The sequence below is a fragment of the Eurosta solidaginis genome, chromosome X (assembly GCF_040869045.1).
Source record: "Eurosta solidaginis isolate ZX-2024a chromosome X, ASM4086904v1, whole genome shotgun sequence".
Taxonomy (NCBI): Eukaryota; Metazoa; Arthropoda; class Insecta; order Diptera; family Tephritidae; genus Eurosta; species Eurosta solidaginis.
The window spans coordinates 206,169,149-206,188,278 of NC_090324.1; the positions used below are offsets into that span (position 1 = coordinate 206,169,149).

A 19,130-nucleotide genomic window follows, 5' to 3' on the forward strand; every position below is an offset into this window, starting at 1 on the left:
ACGAATGGTGAGTGCATTCGTGAATGTATACTAAGTTGCTTGTTTTGTCTATTTCAATGCACACTAAGAGTTCTATGAATTATTGTGCGCGCACAAATACAATACACAAAAAAAAATTGGAGTATGCACCGTAAATCGTATACTACACAATTGAATTGTGCCGATGCATACTCTGGTGAAAACCTCTTTGCCGTCGTCGCCCATTGGCGGTCTTGCAACTCTTCGGGTAAAATTTTGGTGGCATAAAATCAAAATATGCTGCAATGAAAACTTTGACGATGCCACGATTTGAAATACAGGCAGCTGTTTTAGACCCGCGTCTTATGCAGTACATACATGAGGAGCACTCTGTTGATATCGACAGCTGTATCCTGTGGAGTGAATCGAAAACCATGTGTTCGGCCGGGGTGCGTCTGCTCCTGGAGGTAGGTGGGCGCACTGGGGTCGATCTCAATAAGCGGGTGTATTTGCAAATAAACAAGAGATAACGAGAATTTCTCGTTATAATAGGTAGGTTTTATTGTGTAGAGTTAAGAAATATTAAATTTACAATATTACCTGAATGTATTGTTGGAACATGGTAGAGATTGCTGGCGGCAGATGTGAACAGGTTGACTGCTAGAATCCAAGAGGCCGGTTCTATCGAAAGCGACAACCGTTGACCCGCAAAATCCTCCGTTTTGGAGGGGAAAGGCACCCACACATCAACCCCGACATTCATATGCATGAGTTCTGACAAAAAGCACACATACACGTGCATGCACATGCATGCAAATCATGTGGCGGTGATGGTGTGGGTGGCTATAAGTTAAAGTCGATATCGAGTATCGAATCGCAGAGTTGCATTAGGGGGATCGCAGTCAAATGCGGAAAGTTAGGCATCTTGCCTAAACATGCCGCCTCCTTGCGATACGCAACATCGTTTTTACCCCCACAGATCTCCGACCGCTGAAAAGCAGAGCGAGAAAACATTTGCATTAAAACTAAACTTAACCTAAATCTTGTATTTCGCCAGCGTAGCGGGTGACCCGGAGTCCTGCCCGACTTACGCAGCATGCCACCTAAGCTAGGATTAAAGGAACATTTGTGATAAAGTAGACGTGAATATTTCTTGCCATTTGATCATACATAATTCTTAAAATATATAAAATCCATAAAGAAATAGTGCTGGACGAAGAGGCCGCGGTCTCCGTTCCAGACTGACAAAATTTTGGTTTCTCCTTTTGTTGGACGGAGGCCGAGGTCTCCGTTCTAGATTCGCATTTTTTTTTTTTTTTTTTGTTGGATGAAGAGGCCGAGGACTCCGTTCTAGAGTAGCAGGTTTTTTTTTGCTTAGGTTTTCCTGGGCTGGACGAAGAGGCCGAGGTCTCCGTTCCATCGTCTAACGTATCGTATCGCTCTCGGACGACTTTTTTTTTTGTTGGAGGAGGTGTGGCATCTTATTGAGGTGCAAGGGCGAGTGGTCGTCAGGTTGAATGGGTGATGATTATTAGTGCTGTTGGAATGGACGTGATTTCGAGCAGCTAATGCATATTTAACAAAACCAGTAAGATTGCAGCGTGTGGGAGGTTGGATTGGACGTGATTCCAAGCCACCCGCGCAAGATTACCTGTTTTGGTGATAAGCGTGGGAGGTTGGAACGGACGTGATTCCAAGTCACCCACCCAAATCATTTTGTATTTAAGTTAGTAGATATTTCATTATTGCGTGTGCAAAAGAGTGTTATTTTATTAACAAACATATGTAAAAATAGATAAATAAATCGAGTTTAAGCGGAGCGTAGAGGTCGACGAAATTATGAATTTAATTATGTGCGACAGCTCATGACGAATAGCGAAAATCGTAATTAAATTCGAAAATCCACCAACTGCATGTGCTTATATAAAGTGGTTGATAAGGTCTAGGTGGTTTAAACTGGATATTAAATACAATTTCACAAAGCCCAATTGTATTATTTACCATTCCATGACAAGAATTTTCCCGATTAGCGAGGCGTTCTTCACATCGCGTTCTATCTGCAAGTACCATTATGCTATATGTTACATACCAATGTGCCACCCTGTCGCGTGTTTCGTTTTTTTTTTTTTTTTTTGATAGAGCTGATGTGGTGAATTTATAGCATGCGAATGTACATATATACATTATGTATTTTTGTCATGCGAGGTGGCGCACTAGTGCCGTAGAAAAGTTGACTTTATCTCATTTCGGGACTTTTTCATTTCGCGACTCTTTAATTTCGGGTCTCGGATTGTTTTTGTATCGAACCCTTAATCATGACTGTTTGTGATGTTTGTTGTTGAAAACCCCCAGCTAAAAAAACCAAGCAGTACCGACGGCAAAAAAACCAAAAAATCAAAAAAAAAACATTTTTTTGTTTGTTGTTTTTTTTTTTTTTTGTAAATGAGAGAATAATTATTTTTAAATGATGTTTTTGCCCTTATTTTTGTGCGTGAGTAAAATGCCGATCCCGATTTTGTGTTTTGCGGGTTTTCGGTACTCGGTTGCCTCTTTTGATGCAACACTAATATAATATGCCGAGCCAAGTAGGCATTCATACATACATATGTACATACGTTGGTTACAAAATGCCAACGACAAAAGACAAAACAAATGAACATTCATACACACCCGTATATAGAATGTAAAATTCCAGTGAATTGAAAGAAACGGTAAATAAATCTAATGATTTTTTTCGTTCCTTCAATTCTTTTACTACGGCGCTTGGAGTACGACGCATGCCTAATTAAGGAGGAAAATGGTAAGTTAAATTTAAGACTTGGTAGTTTAGAATATATTAAATTATTATTTATTTCACACTAATAATTATTTTCCTTTTATTTTTAGGTTGCTGGCGTGGAGATCCCGGAAGAGATGGTTTTGTATGATTTTGCTTTTATTTTATTGTATGTACCGGCATCGCAATGGGGTGCTCCAACTGCGGCGTCGGCCGCGCTGGCAGTTGTCACACTTTTGCGATGTCTATTACAGCACATAGCACCTAATGAATTTTTTTTCTTTTTCAGATTTTCCATTCATGATGATTTTATGAACAGCGCGTTCATAGTAGCTGACCGCTGGACCTGTGCCTTTGTTAACAATTGGTTAAAACATGAATGTTACTTCCAAAACCCATTTTCAACTAAAATGAAGTTAACCTTAATTGATTTCTTTAAGAAAACTGTGTCTGGGCACATTCTGTGGCGAGCGGCGAGTTATTAGGCCAGTCAGTACCCGGGCAATATAAACGTTGCAGCGTGAATATGAGGTACAAGAACAAAATATGTTATGGTTTCGACATCCATACTCAACAGTGGAGGAGTCTTCAGATCACTCAAAGCATTGGGTAAAACGAAAGCTAATTGCAAATGTGGAATAATCAGCGCACCAAATGAAACTGCGTGTAACAATTTGTATACAATAAGGTAATAGAGAAATTTCACAAATCTGCTAAATCTCACAGTTATTCTGGTGGTAGGTTATCTCAGATTACACCACGTATGGGGCGCCCCTCAGTGATAAATCTTCGCAGGTTGTGGTGAATCCTTTCGATTTGGCAGCAGTATGAAATCTTTTACTTCATCCGGGCTTTTTTTGCCTTATTGGTATTTGCGTTGGCGGCCATATGCAGTACAACACATGCAAGGTGAATACCTATGCAACAAATTTGGGCCGTCGATAAGTTCCATAGTTTTTATTTCTTAGTTTAAGGAAACAATTTGAACCCTGGTGATAAAATCGGTGCCTCCGAAGCACCATTGCTGAACACGTTGAACACCACGCCCTTCTCTTATGGTTTGGTCATTGCTCAAGTATACGATTCTGGTTCCATTTTCTCACTTGAAGTCTTGGGCTTTAAACCAGAGGATTTGCGCTTAAACTTCTAAGTGGGGGTTTGCAAATTGAGCAGCTGTTTCTTCAGAAGGTGTTTATCCAACCAATGTAGTAAATGTTTTGTTCCATGTCGAGAAAAACTTTTTAAGGGCTATGACTTTGCAAAGGCACGTGTAGTACTCACTCGCCGGGCCTGATATGAGGCGAAGATGTGTGAAAGTAGCCAATTCGCTTAGGTAGTGCTGAAATCTCAAGTCAACTTGTGGTATTGACACAATATGCGCGTCATGTAAGTTGGCGATCGATGTAGCAGCATTTCCTTGTAATGTCATTTGTGCTGACGTCGAAGGAATATTATCCAATCGTGAGTTTTGGTTTTATGTCGTGGACGTACTAGAAGTTCGGCGAGCGCAATGCTTAATTTTGTTGGCGCTGGTGTACCCATCCACGGTCAGTTATACGAATCGTACAGTCCAGTGAATCGAGAACGCTTACGCCATATCGCATTACTAGGAGCTATTGGTTTCGCTAATAAAAGTTCTTCATTTTCATTATCTTCGTTATGGTGGCAACATAGGATGGCACTGTGTCTGACGCTCTTCCTTAGTTCGTTGCACTGCACAAGTAAAACTTTAAGTAACGGAGAATTCATCATTCCTTTGAGTGTTACAAATCGGCAGTGTTGCGGGATACATCGGCAAATACTGTGGACACGTGTTTGGGCACTAAATATTGCATAAAATCTGTGTCTAGTTCTGGATATGTAAAACTATATTCTTTGATACACTGCAGCGTATGTATAAATAATTCCTTAAGTGCCCCCAATGTGCTACTAATGTGCTCTTAAGCCGGCTTGGCATTTGTACGCATATGACTGTTTTGACAGAGTATATGTTGTGTGTACATTCCCACTATGATCTTAAAGTCACCTGGAGTTTGTAAGCAGTTTTTGTAGCCTGTCATGAGATCGTACCGCCTTGGAAGTTTCTTTAAATAGTTTCACATAGTTAAGTGATCAAATAATTGTCGCGACTGCATATACATGAACACACATATATGGGTTTAAGGAAGAACTGGCAGCTCAGGTGGAATGCCTCAACAAATGGTCGCTGGACACACCGATGTATCCCAGATATTAATATATGGATATCTAGAAAGCACGGCGAGGTAGATTTCTACCTCACACAGTTTCTGAGTGGTCACGGATGCTTTAAGGAATATTTGCACCAATTCAATCACGAGCCTAACAACATATGCGATCACTGCGGCGGCGATACAGTAGAAGATGTTTACCATGTATTTTTCGAGTGTCCCAGGTTCTATAGTTCGAGATGCAAACTGTGCAGAATATTTGGAGAGGATTACACTCCTGAAACAATTGTTGGATGCATGCTACAAAGCAAGGTAAAATGGTCCGCGGCATGCGATGTAATAGCGGAAATAATGAAGTGTCTACGAAGTCTTGAAAGGCTACGGCGCAGCAGCGAACATTGAACAGTCTAGTTGTGTGGGTGGATAACAAATTGCTAAGGTGGAGGGGATCGAGCTGAGCACATATTGGATGCAAGGCCTCCGTACAATTAGCGGCGTGAGAATGATAAAATAAGAAAATACCGTAATATATGTAGGTAATGTAATAGTAAACCAGGCGACGGATTGGAGACAAGGCCTCTTCAACCGCTCGAATACTGCCCCAGGTGAAGGAATAAAGCACGGATTGGAGACACGGCCTCTTCAACCGTGCGACCAAAAGCAGTCAACATACACGCAACGACAAACCTACGGATTGGAGACAAGGCCTCTCCAACTGTAGAAACAACGAGTATGAGGGTAAACGTCTCACATGTAATCAGAGTTTATACTCGGATTGGAGAGAAGGCCTCTCCAACCGGTGGAAGTACGAGGAAAGCCCCGTTACGTATTGTGGAAAAAAAAAATTAATTTAATGAAAAACGGAAAAACCTATTGAAATAAAAAAAAAATTTCTATTTATACATATATAATTTAATTTACACATGTATACATATAAAAAAAACAAAACCCTACAATACAAGTAGTCGAACGCACAAGCATGCCACAAGCACTATATGTACAGTGTTTAAGGTAGGCTTGGAAATATTCGTAGAAGTGGTATGCGTCAAGCACATTCAGGTAGTAAGCAGGGCGTGGCAGTGCCAGTGTTAACCATACCGCGGCACTATCTAAGTACAGCAAAGTGACCCCAACAGACGTAGAGCTTAGTGCTCAACCTACCTCCCGACGGAATACTTGACGGTAGTACCGGGGGGTAAATAGTACTCAGACGGTAGGAGGTTTAGTGCGGTTAAAGTTCCACACTGACTATGAGGCTTTCGATGCTTCCTCCTCGTAAAAAAAAAGAAGAAAAAAAAACATATGGGTTTATGAATTTCCTTGTACCGTTTGACCTTCTTCCACTGAGACGAGTAAATCGCTATATGATCGCGTCATGTTTTGCAGAATTTCATGTGGTAGACACAATAAGCTTTGGCCTCAACTTGAAGATTATTTCGGAATGTTTGTGTCTATATGCAGGCATACCATGAGTTTGAAAAATGTCCTACAAAGGACATGGTGCACCACTCGTGCTGGTATTGCGCCCCAAAGATGAAGTTGACATCTACTAAGAGTGTTCCATTAAAACTACGAGGGTGGAAGATGTAATCGATTATAATCTTGATGAGTTTAGTCCAGCTTAAATGTCGTATTTGGGCGTGGACCTGTTCTAGCAAATATTAGTCAGGAGTTAAGTAAAGCAGCAGATGAAATACGTTTAACCTTAAAGGCAACCGCATTTTTAAAATTGAGACATTGGGTAAACATCGAGACCTTCGTTGAGGTGGCTAAAACTAGTGATATGATTATGTTGTTCAATTGTCGCGATTACCTCGGCAGGTTATCGCATTAAACAACAAAGGTGGCGATTAAAACAGATTTGATTGGGTTATTAGAAATGTATTTTATGATGGAATCCGAAGAGCGAGCTGAAGTAGATGTCCAGTTTTATGATGCCATTGGCGGGTATATAAGGTGTGGTCATAATTATTGTTGTAGAAAAAATAAAACGCTGAAGATAAACTGAACCGTCAGCTGAATGGCTTAAGAAATGGAAGTGTTAATCAGAAATATCACAACGGCTGGGAAAAGTATTTATATTTTTTTAAATTAGTAAAATTAAATTGTTGTTATATTATTCGGGAGGAAGGTCGAATTTGGAAAAGAGGGAAAGGAACGGAGGGATTGTTATGAGGACCTCTTGTTCTTCTCGCAATCCATCTCCTCCATTGGAAGAAGGATCAGTTTGACCAAAGGTCGTCTGACTTGAGCCTTCTCGGTTATGAGGTCCACTACGCGAACTCGGCTATCTTAACCGGGGTGTGATTTGACGACTCGACCTAACCTCCATTCGTTGGGAGATAAGTTGTCCTCCTTGAGGACAGCGAGATCTCCCACTTGTATATTTTGTTTGGGATGCTTCCACTTCACACGCTTTTGAAGTTCGGATAGATATTCGGTTTTCCATCGCTTGCAGAAAGTGTGATGGAGGGCTTTGAGTTTCTGCCAACGATTGATCATCGAGGCAGAGCTCTCACTAGGATCCAGTTCTGGCGGGGCCAGTAGGTGGCTGCCCGTGGCTGCCTCGATCCGGCATAAGAGTGTGTGAACATGAGGGACCCAGCCGAACGACAACGGTGGCAGAGTACATAAAAATGTGGAGCCCATCGTTCAGGGACGAACGAATGTCAGGACGGCCGATTGTGGGATTGGGTCTTAAGACTAGAAGTGGTCGAGAATATTAATTAGCCATTTACATAAACAAACCCTAAACATACAAATCAGGCCAAATTATACAAATAAAATACAACCTTGCAGGCGTGTCGCTCTGTTATAGCAAACCCTGCCAAAATGCTAACTTTGAAATAAAACAGCAGAAAAGTTAGTTGTAAACCTGACGCCGAGCTGAATAGTAGTTGCACCGTGACCTTTCGTAAACTTTTATAAAACTATTAACTGTACTTTCAATTAAAGTCTAATTGAACTGCAATTCAACTAAACCAATTTTGTTAACTTTATTATTCATTAATAATATTCAAATAAAATAAAACTTTTTGTGAAACAACCAGTGGCTGTCTCGATCCGGCATAAGAGTGTGTGGAATTCCTCGAAGGTGAACTTGAGTGGTGAGGCTATCTTTTTGAAGTGGCTTTTGAAGCTTTTCACTCCAACCTCCCACAGCCCTCTCATGTGGGGCGCGCCCGCAGGAATGAAATGCCACGTGAGTGACTGGTGGATGTACTTCGAGATAGCAATGCCTCGGGCTTGTGAAATGATCGTAGGGATCGTGATCGTTTTTAGGACATCCGCGTCTAGATATAAAACGGGCAAAGGCCCCTAAAAATGATGGTGTACTGAGGTCAGTAGTGGCCTCCAGACGAATTGCTCAAGTGGAAAAACACACGAAAAGGCAAACATAGGCTTTGGATAGGCGACACCGCCTGCCGCGGTAACTTTTGATGTCAAAGTGTCCGGCGAAGTCGACTCCAGTATTTGTGAATGCACGGCTGAATGTTGTGCGTTCGCGAGGGAGAATACCCATTAGCTGGGTCTGAGCCCGCTTTCGGTGTATAGTGCAAACTTTTCAATTGTGAATTGTTGCCCTAATCATGGTTTTGATGTTAGGTATCCAGTATTGGGTGCGTATCAGACGTAACATGAGTTGGTTTTCCCCATGCAGACTTTGTTGATGAAACATTAGGACTGTCAGACGGGATAACCTGCTGTTGTATGCGAGGAGGATTGGGTGGCGTTCATTAAAAGCTAAGTCCTTTGATGCTCCGAGTCGCCCTCCTACCCGAATGATGCCATGTTGGTCTATGTAGGGATTAAGTGAGAGTATTGCACTTTTCCCTTCAATTGGTTTTCCGGCCTTCAAATCTTTATATTCTGAACTGTAATGTTGTTTCTGATAGATTTTAATTACAGTCGTGTAGTGGCCTTAACTTCATCAGGGGAGATTAAGTGCGACATGACATGGAATTCATTTTTTGTTTCGGGGTGAGTTCTTCGGTAGAATCTCATAACATAGGATAGCACTCGTAAAGCTCTTGGTAGGTTAGAAAAGCATTGGTAATATGTACGGTTGTCGTTGCGCAGGTCTTCGCCTTCTTTTCCTCTACGGAGGTGATGTAGTCATTTTCTGTGCTGGCCATTGGGAAGTATGTTCTTGTAGCCAAGAAGGTCCCTGCCACCACAACGAATTGTTGACCAATTCAGACGCAGTAATCTTCTGCTACCTAAATCTGCTGGGTTTGATTCTGAATTTACGTGCGACCAGTACTTATTTCCGACCATGCCGATGATCTTGGTGATCCGATGTGCGACGAAAGTGGACCAAGAACAGGGCGGTTTCCTTATCCATGCGAGGACGGTAGTTGAATCCGTCCAAAGGTGGACATTCACTGGTCCCAATTTGAGATTTCTGAAAATTGATTCGGCGATTTCCGCTAACAGCACGGCTCCTGAAAGTTCCAAACGTGGAAGAGAAAGAGTTTTCACTGGGGCTACTCGGGTTTTGGCTAGAAGCAGGTTTGTGCAGACATCATCATCCGTTTTGACGCGCATGTAAACGGCTGCTGCATAAGCATTCTCGGATGCGTCACAAAATCCATGGATCTCGATGTCGGTTCCTAGAGAAAAGTGGACCCATCTAGGTATCCTTATTTTATCGATCTCATGGTATTGGTCGGTGAAGGTTCGTCCCAAGCGGTGCCTTCTAACCAAATACTTTGCTTGAGTCTTTTTGCCACAATGACCATTGGTGCCAGCCACCCTAATGGATCGAAAAGTTTGGCGACTGCCGATAATATCGCTCTCTTCGTAATGTTTTCGGGATTGTCCAGCGTCCCTGCTTTAAAATAGAAGAGATCAGAGTGGGTGTTCCATCGAATGCCTTGACTGAACTGGTATCTTCGAATGCCAGGAAGTCCTCACTGAGCAAATCTGCTTTGGGGATGTCCCTTAGAATGTCCTCTGAATTGGATGACCATTTGCGCACATGCATTCCCGCAGTATGCTAGCCACTATAGGGTGTGTGAATCCATAAAGTAATAGTGCTGGACGAAGAGGCCGAGGTCTCCGTTCCAGACTGGCATAATTTTGGTTTCTTCTTTTTGATGGACGGAGAGGCTGAGGTCTCCGTTCCATATTCGCATTTTTTTTTTTTTTTGTTGAACGAAGAGGCTGAGGTCTCCGTTCCAGATTCGAAGGGTTTTTTGTTTAGGTTTTCCTGGGCTGGACGAAGAGGCCGAGGTCTCCGTTCCAGCGTCGTAACGTACCGTGTCGCTCTCGGGCGACTGCCTTTTTTTGTTGTAGGAGGTGTGGCATCTTATTGAGGTGCCAGGGCGAGTGGCCGTGAGGTTGGTTGGGTGATGATTATTAGTGCTGTCGGAATGGACGTGATTTCGAGCAGCTTATGTCTATTTAACAAAACCAGTAAGATTGCTGTGTGGGAGGTTGGAACGGACGTGATTCCAAGCCACCCGCGCAAAATTACTTGTTTTGGTGATAAGCGTGGGAGGCTGGAACGGACGTGATTCCAAGCCACCCACCCAAATCATTGCGTATTTAAGTTAGTCATTAGATATTTCATTATTGCGTGTGAAAAAGGGTGTTATTTTAGTGATAAACGTATGTTAAGATAGATGAATAAAGCGAGTTTAAGCGGAGCGTAGAGGCCGACGAAGTTATGCATTTACTTTTGTGCGACAGCTCATGACGAATAGCGAAAATCGGACTTAAATTCGAAAATCCACCAACTGCATGTGCTGGTTGAAAAAGTCTAGATGGTTTAAACTGAATATTAAATACAATTTCACCAAGCAGAATTGTATTAATTACCATTCCCTGACATGAATTTTCAGGCTTGCGAAGCTGTTCACGACGCGTTCTATCTGCACGTACCATTATGCTAAATGTTACGTGCCAATGTGCCACCCTGTCGCGTGTTTCTTTTTTTTGATAGAGCTGATGTGCTGAACTTGCTGCATGCGAATGTATATACATTATGTATTTTTGTCATACCAACTGGCGCACTAGTGCCGTAGAAAATTTAATTTGTTTTCATTTCGGGACTTGTTCATTGCGAGAGTTCGATTCTTGACTTTTGTACCGAAGCCTTAATTCAGGAGGGTTCATGAGGTTTGTTGTTGAAAACAACAAGTCCTGCCCCCTGCCAGAAATATGACGAGGTCAAAAACAAAAAACAAACAAAAAAACAACCTTCTTTGTTAAAAAAAAGTGGACAATTTTGTGAAGAGAGTACCGGTACTAGTACCGATTTTTGATAATATTCTGTTTTCAGTACGTGATTGCACATTTTGTGTAACACTAATACGTGCATATACCCAAATAGGCAGACATGCGTATATACATAAATGGTAGACTTGTAATAATTCTGTGTGTTGAATGGAAAATTCCTATGAATTGGCATAACGGGATTACATATCACGATTTTGCCGGTGCCTTTTCTTTCCTTCATCACTGCGCGAGGCGTGCGTACTCATATCGGAGAAAAAGAACAAAAAAAAAGGTAAGTATTTGAACTTTGGAAATTAGTTTCTATTGCTAATCATTATCTTTTCTTTATTTCATTTAGGCAGCATAACTTTGTGAATTATAGAATTATAATCAATCAAGTTAAGTTACCGTAGCGCTTGCATTTTCATTTTGATTGTTTCTTCTGTCGGTTAAGCAGCTACATTTTTCACCGCGTGTCGACATTGCTGCGGACGCGAAAACCCAAAAGGCTGCAGAAAACACCCCATTCTTACTGGCTACCTAAACGCTTGAAGGGGATTTAACGTAAGTATATTGCAAGCGATATATTATTTCAGCAAACGTTCTGGATATTTATGATGATGATGGCTACAGATTGTGTGTGGAGTTCCAGCGACGTGGTTGACCAGGTTGTTTTCGTGGAGGTGGTCGTGGTAATGATCGTGGTGGGCGTTATGATGACACGATGCAGGCAATACATTCTCAGTTAGACTTTAACTTGTGTTGTACTGAGTTACTCATAAAACACAATTTGTGCAAAGCGCATTAGCAAATACGCTGGTGATAGCCAATACAGTGCTCTAAAATAATAGCGTTTAGTGTAACCAATACATCTATTGCTAATTTTGATAATAAATTATGGATATTGAGATATTGTCAACGGCGGGCTCTAGATCATACGGCAAATGCCACGTTCCCGCTAGTACCACAGTTGTTGATTTGCGGTATATCATACAGAAGCAATATGCAAAACGCCGGCCCGCTGTTTGTTTATCTTAACTTCTATACGCGCCCAGCTATCATTTTTGCGGAGCAGCAGATAAACCTATGTCACCAACCGTACATATTGCCGCTGCGTGCTACACCGTACATTATGCCAAAAGAATTTTAAAGACCATTTTTGTGCACCGGTTCTCACATGCCACAATGCCTATACGAAATCTCTTCAAGACCTGCAGCTACTACTGGGGATTTACAGCTTATGTGTCATATCATGTAAATCATCCCTTATATACAAGTCCTTGCGTACTTCGAGTGTGGGGTTTCTTGGCGGCCTTTGCGATCTGTGAATTAGGGAACTTTTCCATTGTTGTTGTTGTTGTTGTAGCAATGCTCGCCCCACCTAATAGCCGCGACCGATCACAAATTGTCATCAATATCCTCTAACGGGAGTCCAAGGAAACTTGTCGTTTCAACAGGGGTGGACCATAAGGAAGGGGTGTTAGAGGCGTTGGTTCCACATTACAATTAAAGAGATGGTTGGTGTCATGTGGGGACACATTGCAAGCGGGGCATACATTTTGTATGTCGGGGTTGATTCTGGATAGGTAAGAGTTTAACCTGTTACAGTATCCAGAACGAAGTTGAGCAAGAGTGACACGCGTTTCCCTGGGGAGTATGCGTTCCTCTTCCGCGAGTTTTGGATACTTTTTTTTAAGTACTGGATTCACCGGGCAATTCCCGGCATAAAGGTCCGATGCCTGTTTATGGAGTTCACCAAGGACCTGCTTGTGTTTTTTCGCTTCATACGGCTGGGTTCTCAGGTGCCGTATTTCCTCAAAATGCTTACGGAGATGACTTCTTAAGCCCCTAGGCGGTGCTGGTTCATCAATCAGATGTCTGTTGGGATGCCCAGGTTTCTGGGTATTCAACAGGAACTGTTTGGTCAGCATCTCATTTCTCACCTCATTATGCAGATGGTGTTCTGGGGACATAAGAAGACAGCCCGTGGCGATTCTGAGAGCAGTATTTTGGCAGGCCTGTAGTTTATTCCAGTGGGTAATTTTTAGGCTTGGCGACCATATGGGTGACGCGTAGCACGCAATCGGCTGGCTAATTGCTTTGTATGTAGTCATGAGCGTTTCTTTATCTTTTCCCCAGGTACTGCCAGCGAGGGATTTAAGGATTTTGTTACGGCTCTGAATTCTCGGAACAATTGCGGCTGCGTGCTCACCAAAATGTAGATCCAGATCAAACGTCACACCCAAGATTTTGGGGTGTAGGACAGTCGGTAGCGTAGTGCCATCGACGTGGATGTTCAAAATGGTCGACATTTGGGACGTCCATGTTGTAAATAAGGTCGCGGAAGATTTAGTCGGTGATAATGCCAGGTTTCGCTAGGCAAAAAAACTGGAGAGATCAGGGAGGTAGCCTTTTATTTTATTGCATAGCGCATAGATCTTTGGACCTGGGCCTGTGACCATTATTGTGCAGTCATCGGCGTAGGAAACGATTGCGACTCCTTCCGGTGGTGAAGGTAGCTTAGATATGTGGAAATTAAACAAAAGTGGGGATAGGACACCACCCTGTGGCACTCCTTTTTTAATTCTCCTTGGTTTTGATGTTTCGTTTCTAAATTGCGCCGATGCCTGCCGACCATCCAGATAATTTGCGGTCCACCTTTTAAGACATGGAGGAAGGGTAGACCCTTCCAGGTCTTGCAGTAACGAGCCATGGTTGACCGTAAAAAAAGATTTTGATAGGTCTAGCGCTACGAGTACTGTTCTATGGTGGGGGTATTGATTTAAACCGCAATTTATCTGGGTGCTAATGGCATTTAGCGCGGTGGTAGTGCTATGGAGTTTTCTGAAGCCATGCTGATGAGGGGCTAGTTGCAAATTTGCTTGGAAATAAGGGAGCAAAATGGCTTCAAGCGCCTTTGCCACTGGCGATTGGAGAGATATCGGACGATACAACTCACTTATGTTAGCTGGTTTCCCAGGCTTTAGTAGCTGGATCAAGCTGTCTTATAAGTTCACGTTCTCTCGCTAAGTTTGCGTCCACCGCCGGGAAGTGGGGTCGGATTTCGGGAATTCTCCCGGCGGGAATGAAACGTGCCGAGGCGGATTCAATGACCTTACGGAAGGCACGCTCCCCTTGGCGGGCATCAGTCGGGATAGGGAGGGCAGCAAAGCGGTTGTCTGTAAAAGATTTATATTCTTCCCACTTTCCTTTTTTGAAGTTTATGAAAGTGCGTTTTTCGGTGGCGATGAAGTTGGCGGTACGCTCGAGCGAAATAAGTATGGGCAGGTGGTTGGATGCCAATGTTACCATCGGCTGCCAGTTGACGCAGTTTACGAGTTATGCGCTCACGATTGTGATATCTGGCGAGCTGTGACAGCTTCCTACCATACGTGTGGGGCGTCTTCGTTTATTGTGCAGAACGTCGTTTCTTCTATTTGATCCTCCAACATCTCACCCCTACTGTCCGCCCGCAAGTTTGAATGCCATAGATCATGATGGGCATTGAAATCGCCTAAGATAATGCGATTGTTGCCAGTGAGTAAGGCCCTGATATTAGGGCGGTATCCACTGGGGCAACAGGTGGCAGGAGGGATGTAGATGTTGATTTCTAGGTTTGCATCGCCTGACCGGACAGATAGGCCTTGACGTTCTAAGACATTGTCCCTGCGATCGATGCCAGGATCAAATATATAATATTGCACAGAGTGGTGTATGATAAACGCGAGCCCCTCCATTTCCACTCTCGCGGTCTTTCCTGTGGACATTATACCCAGAGCAGGTCTGCAACGCAGATCTTGCTGTGAGTTTAGTCTCTTGAATCGCAGCAATGCGGATGTTGTGCGGCTTCATAAAATCGACTATCTCCGTAATCTTCCCAGTTAGTCCATTATAGTTTAACTGCAGAATTCTGAAGTGCATAAGGGGAGACGCCGCCACTCTGGGGGTAAGTGACGGGTGACTACGCCTGGGTTGTGGAAGGCCAGGACGCAATTGCTGTTGTGGCCCTGGGACTGGGCGTCCTTGGGCAAGCATTGGGGTACCCGAATGATTTGGGTTTGCGACCTGGCAACATGGCGCGATGAAACCTGTCGGGGGGTTGCCATCGCGGAGACCAGAACATCTAGGAAAGTGGCACCACCCAAGGCAGGAGCTGCATTGGGCGGATATCGCAAACCTCTATATTCTGTGCTGGCAGACGGTGCAAACGGAGGTAGGGACTAAGAGTCTGTTTCCCTGACCTGCACGATTTCTGCCGGAAAAGAGGGGGGGGGTGGGAAGACGGGGGCAAAGGCAGATGCTCAGCATTGCTACCAACTCTACTACGAGGGTAGTAGTTATGAGTGGTATCAGCTGTTTGAGTTGTTGGCGCCGTGGGGCGCGAGCAGCAGCGGGTACTTGTTGTGGCTTGCTGACCGGGGCTGCTGGAAGGTAGTGGGGGCGCTTAGGCGTAGACTACGGGACGCCCTTGGGCGTGAAGAGCAAGGAGCCACAAAGGATTTAAAAAAGTTACGTGGACGTCGGGTTTTGGGATCAAGCCCAGAACAACCTGTCCGATGCAGCCATCCCTTGCACGAGACACACTGAACAGAGTATGACCGTCCTAAAAAGATTCTTTTCCGGCCGATGTAGCAAAACCATTTCTCAGGACCGGGGTCAGGAGACGGACCCGGATTGGATTCGATGCCTTCCCGGAGTAAGAGAGTATGGAGCAGTCCTGCTGCAAGAGCTGCTGGGAGGATGACAATTTGTGGGAGGGACGAAACAAATTAAGTGGGGTCACACTGAAATGACAGTCCTTGGTCGGGAAAAATCCCTAGTCGCTCCGGTACATAGAACCGACTGCCTTGAGAATGGAACTTTTCCATTCATATGGCGCTACGCAACTAACGTCCGCCGGGCGCGAAAGTACGACATATCCCAGTACCTGACGATAATCCTTTTACCAAGTTATTCAATTTGGTACCTTGCCCAAACTATACATATGAAATTGGCTCCTGGGTGGCATTTTCTCTAATGACACAATATTTACCAGCATTGATCTTTGCTATTGCTGGCGCTTATCAAATGACCATATGGGCTTGAGGCAAACGCCGCAATTACAAAAAGGAGTTTAAAGACGATCCCAAATGTCGCCATGCCATATTTCCGTTTTTGGGGTAAAAAATTAAAATATCATCTGGGCAAAAAGTTTCGAAGGATGGTGAAAAAATTATTCCATTGCAATGCTGCATATTTTTTAAAGCTAAACATTTGAACAATTTTAATCGTTATTATCAGAGGTGTTAGAATTTCATCATAACTTGGTGTTTTAATGTTAGGAATAAAAATATAATTAAGGCATATGTTTGTGTGCTGGTAATAAAATTTAGTGGCATGGTGGAGGTGTTTCTCTGCAAGGTATTGCCGGGTGGTTTACTGATTGAACTCGTCTACTACTGCACAGTACGCTATACGGTTGATACACACACAAGATTAATAAGTCCGCCACAATAGCATCTAGTCATATTTGGTGGCATAGCGGGACTCTTTGGTTCGTTATTAGATTCATTCCTCGGTGCAACGCTTCAATTCTCAGACATTGACAAGGACGAAAAAATTTTCGAGTATCCGAACGGGCGTGTTCAACACATAAGCGGTTTACGTATTTTAGACAATCATAGCGTAAATTTAATATCGAGTGTTATAACTGGTGTAACGATGCCGTTGATTGCTTTATAATTTTGGCCTTTAGATTAAACAAACTTGGGGAAGTGAAAATATCTAGCAAGTGGCCATTTAGTGAGACTGAATAGAACATACTCATGGGATTCATGGGTTTCGTCACCTAACATAAACTAAATTTTAATGGAGTGCGAAAGCAAAATAACATTTTTAACCTTTTTATGCAGACTTCCTCACTTTATAAAGCTGGATGCATATGTATAAACATGCGTTTAGTCCTTTATATAAATACATACGCATTAAGTTTGGGTTTCAGTGCAATTGGACACTTTGTGCGGCAGGGTTAGACTCTAGTTAACTTTAACAGGAATTTAAATTTGCACCGAAAAAAACGTAAAATTAATCGCATACCAACAACGAATCTTAGACTTAATGTTTTTCTCCTCGTTTTATTAGTATGCTTTTTAAACCCTTTGTTTTTATTAAACGTGGCTATTAGTTGGCGGTTTTGTGTATCATCCTTCTTGTGGCTCCTCTCGCTTGTGATCTTACGCACTGTGATCTACTCTCCCGATTTCTACGACCTTTTGTAAGTCTGGTGCTTCCCCCCACCAGTGGTAAGGGGTACCAGATACTGCTCAAGGTTAGGGATCTTTCCCATTTCAATTTCTACCTTCGGCGGGGAAAGCTTTTGCGCCCGGTTATGCCCATTTTCCGGATAGTGTCAGTGCAACGCAATATTATTTGCCTAGGTAATGTTGGACAACTCGAATTCATCCCCCTTTTGAAGCCATGGCTACATCGTTTTATTTATTTTTATTTAAAAATAAATACAATAAATGTAAGGCGCGATAACCTCCGAAGAGATCTAAGGCCGAGCTTCTCTTCCAATTTGCGTCGTGCTCCTCTTGATTTTTCCCTACAAATTGGCCGGACGGGACCTACATGTTTTATGCCGACTCCGAACTGCATCTGCAAGGCAGATGAGTTTTCACTGAGAGCTTTTGATGGCAGAAATACAATCGGAGCGCTTGCCAGACACTGCTGGCGGCCACCCTGGTGTGATGGTAGCGTGCTCCGCCTATCACACCGTATGCCCTGGGTTCAGCTCCCGGACAAAGCAACATCAAAATTTTAGAAATAAGGTTTTTCAATTAGAAGAAAATTTTTCTAAGCGGGGTCGCCCCTCGGCAGTTTATTTTTATTTATTTGGGTGAATAACCAGGGCGTTGGTTTGACGATGGAGAGCCTGGATGAGTGCGAGCGGGAGGAGTTTGTGGTGGAGCGCATTGAGGCCAGGCGCACTCACAAATGGCGGACCGAGTACCTCGAGTGTATCGTGGAAACGTTTCGACTTGCGTAGTTGGTTTAAGTATTCATGGAAATGTTCCGGGTAGATCGTTAATTTTCTAATATAAAACGATTCCCCAGATTCGTAAATGGAGACGAATGTTCCGAACCTACGGAATAAATCAGTTAACATGGTCAATGAGTACATTTCTTTATGGTATCTCCTTGAAGCGATTTACCAGTCGGGGTTTTGACGTGGAACGATGAATTTGGAATCGGTTTATGTTTCGGTTGTTAATAGGTTTACGAAAGCGCACGTTTACTTGGCGTCGATACTTTTCATAAACCCTATGCTCAACAGTATTCGAATGACGATGCGTATTGCAGGTTTTATTTTATTGTTGGCCTCGGGTATTTGGCCGAGTGCGTAGGTGTTCTGTGATTTGCTGAACTTGGGTTGATTTGCTGGGAATTTAAGAATGATAAAGGGCCGAAAGCCCATAGCTTCTGTGGCAGAGCGGTTCGCCCTTCTCCCGTAGGCTTTTCTGGTGTCCTCGCTCAGGGTGAGCGCGTGAATTTGGGGTGGTTTAGTTCAGCCCCCCCCCCCCCCCGGTTAGTCTTTTTAAAAAAAATAATTTGTCTTTTGTTTTTGCGAGCTTTTGGCAAGCTCTCCCGTATCTTCGTGCATCTCGCTCCCTTTCCCCATTGCCCACCAGTAGTAAGGTTTAGGATTCCCCCCGGTAGACTCGACACGAGACCGGGGGTAGAGAATTAGAAAAAAAAAGACACGATATACATGGCTTGGGAGAAAATACATTCAGGAGTAGCGGGGCATCACGGCGCATAGTTGAAATGCGTCTTCATGTCCCGCTCTCCCCATCCCCATTGCCGTCGCGTAGTAAGATGTAGGATCGTCCTCCGGTAGACTCGCACCATCACGATACCGGCGGGTTGATTATAATTAGGGCGTCGGGAGACACAAGCTTAGGGATAGCGGGGCATCACGGCGCGTGGTTGAACGTGTCTTTATG

At 43.5% G+C, this 19,130-nt stretch overlaps 2 pseudogenes; both read left to right on the forward strand.

Moving 5' to 3' along the window:
• The first annotated feature begins 4,955 nt into the window (after positions 1 to 4,955).
• Positions 4,956 to 6,878, forward strand: LOC137234449 (uncharacterized; annotated as a pseudogene).
• Positions 6,879 to 12,042: 5,164 nt separating this feature from the next.
• On the forward strand, positions 12,043 to 16,308 carry LOC137234765 (very-long-chain enoyl-CoA reductase pseudogene; annotated as a pseudogene).
• Positions 16,309 to 19,130: the final 2,822 nt, after the last annotated feature.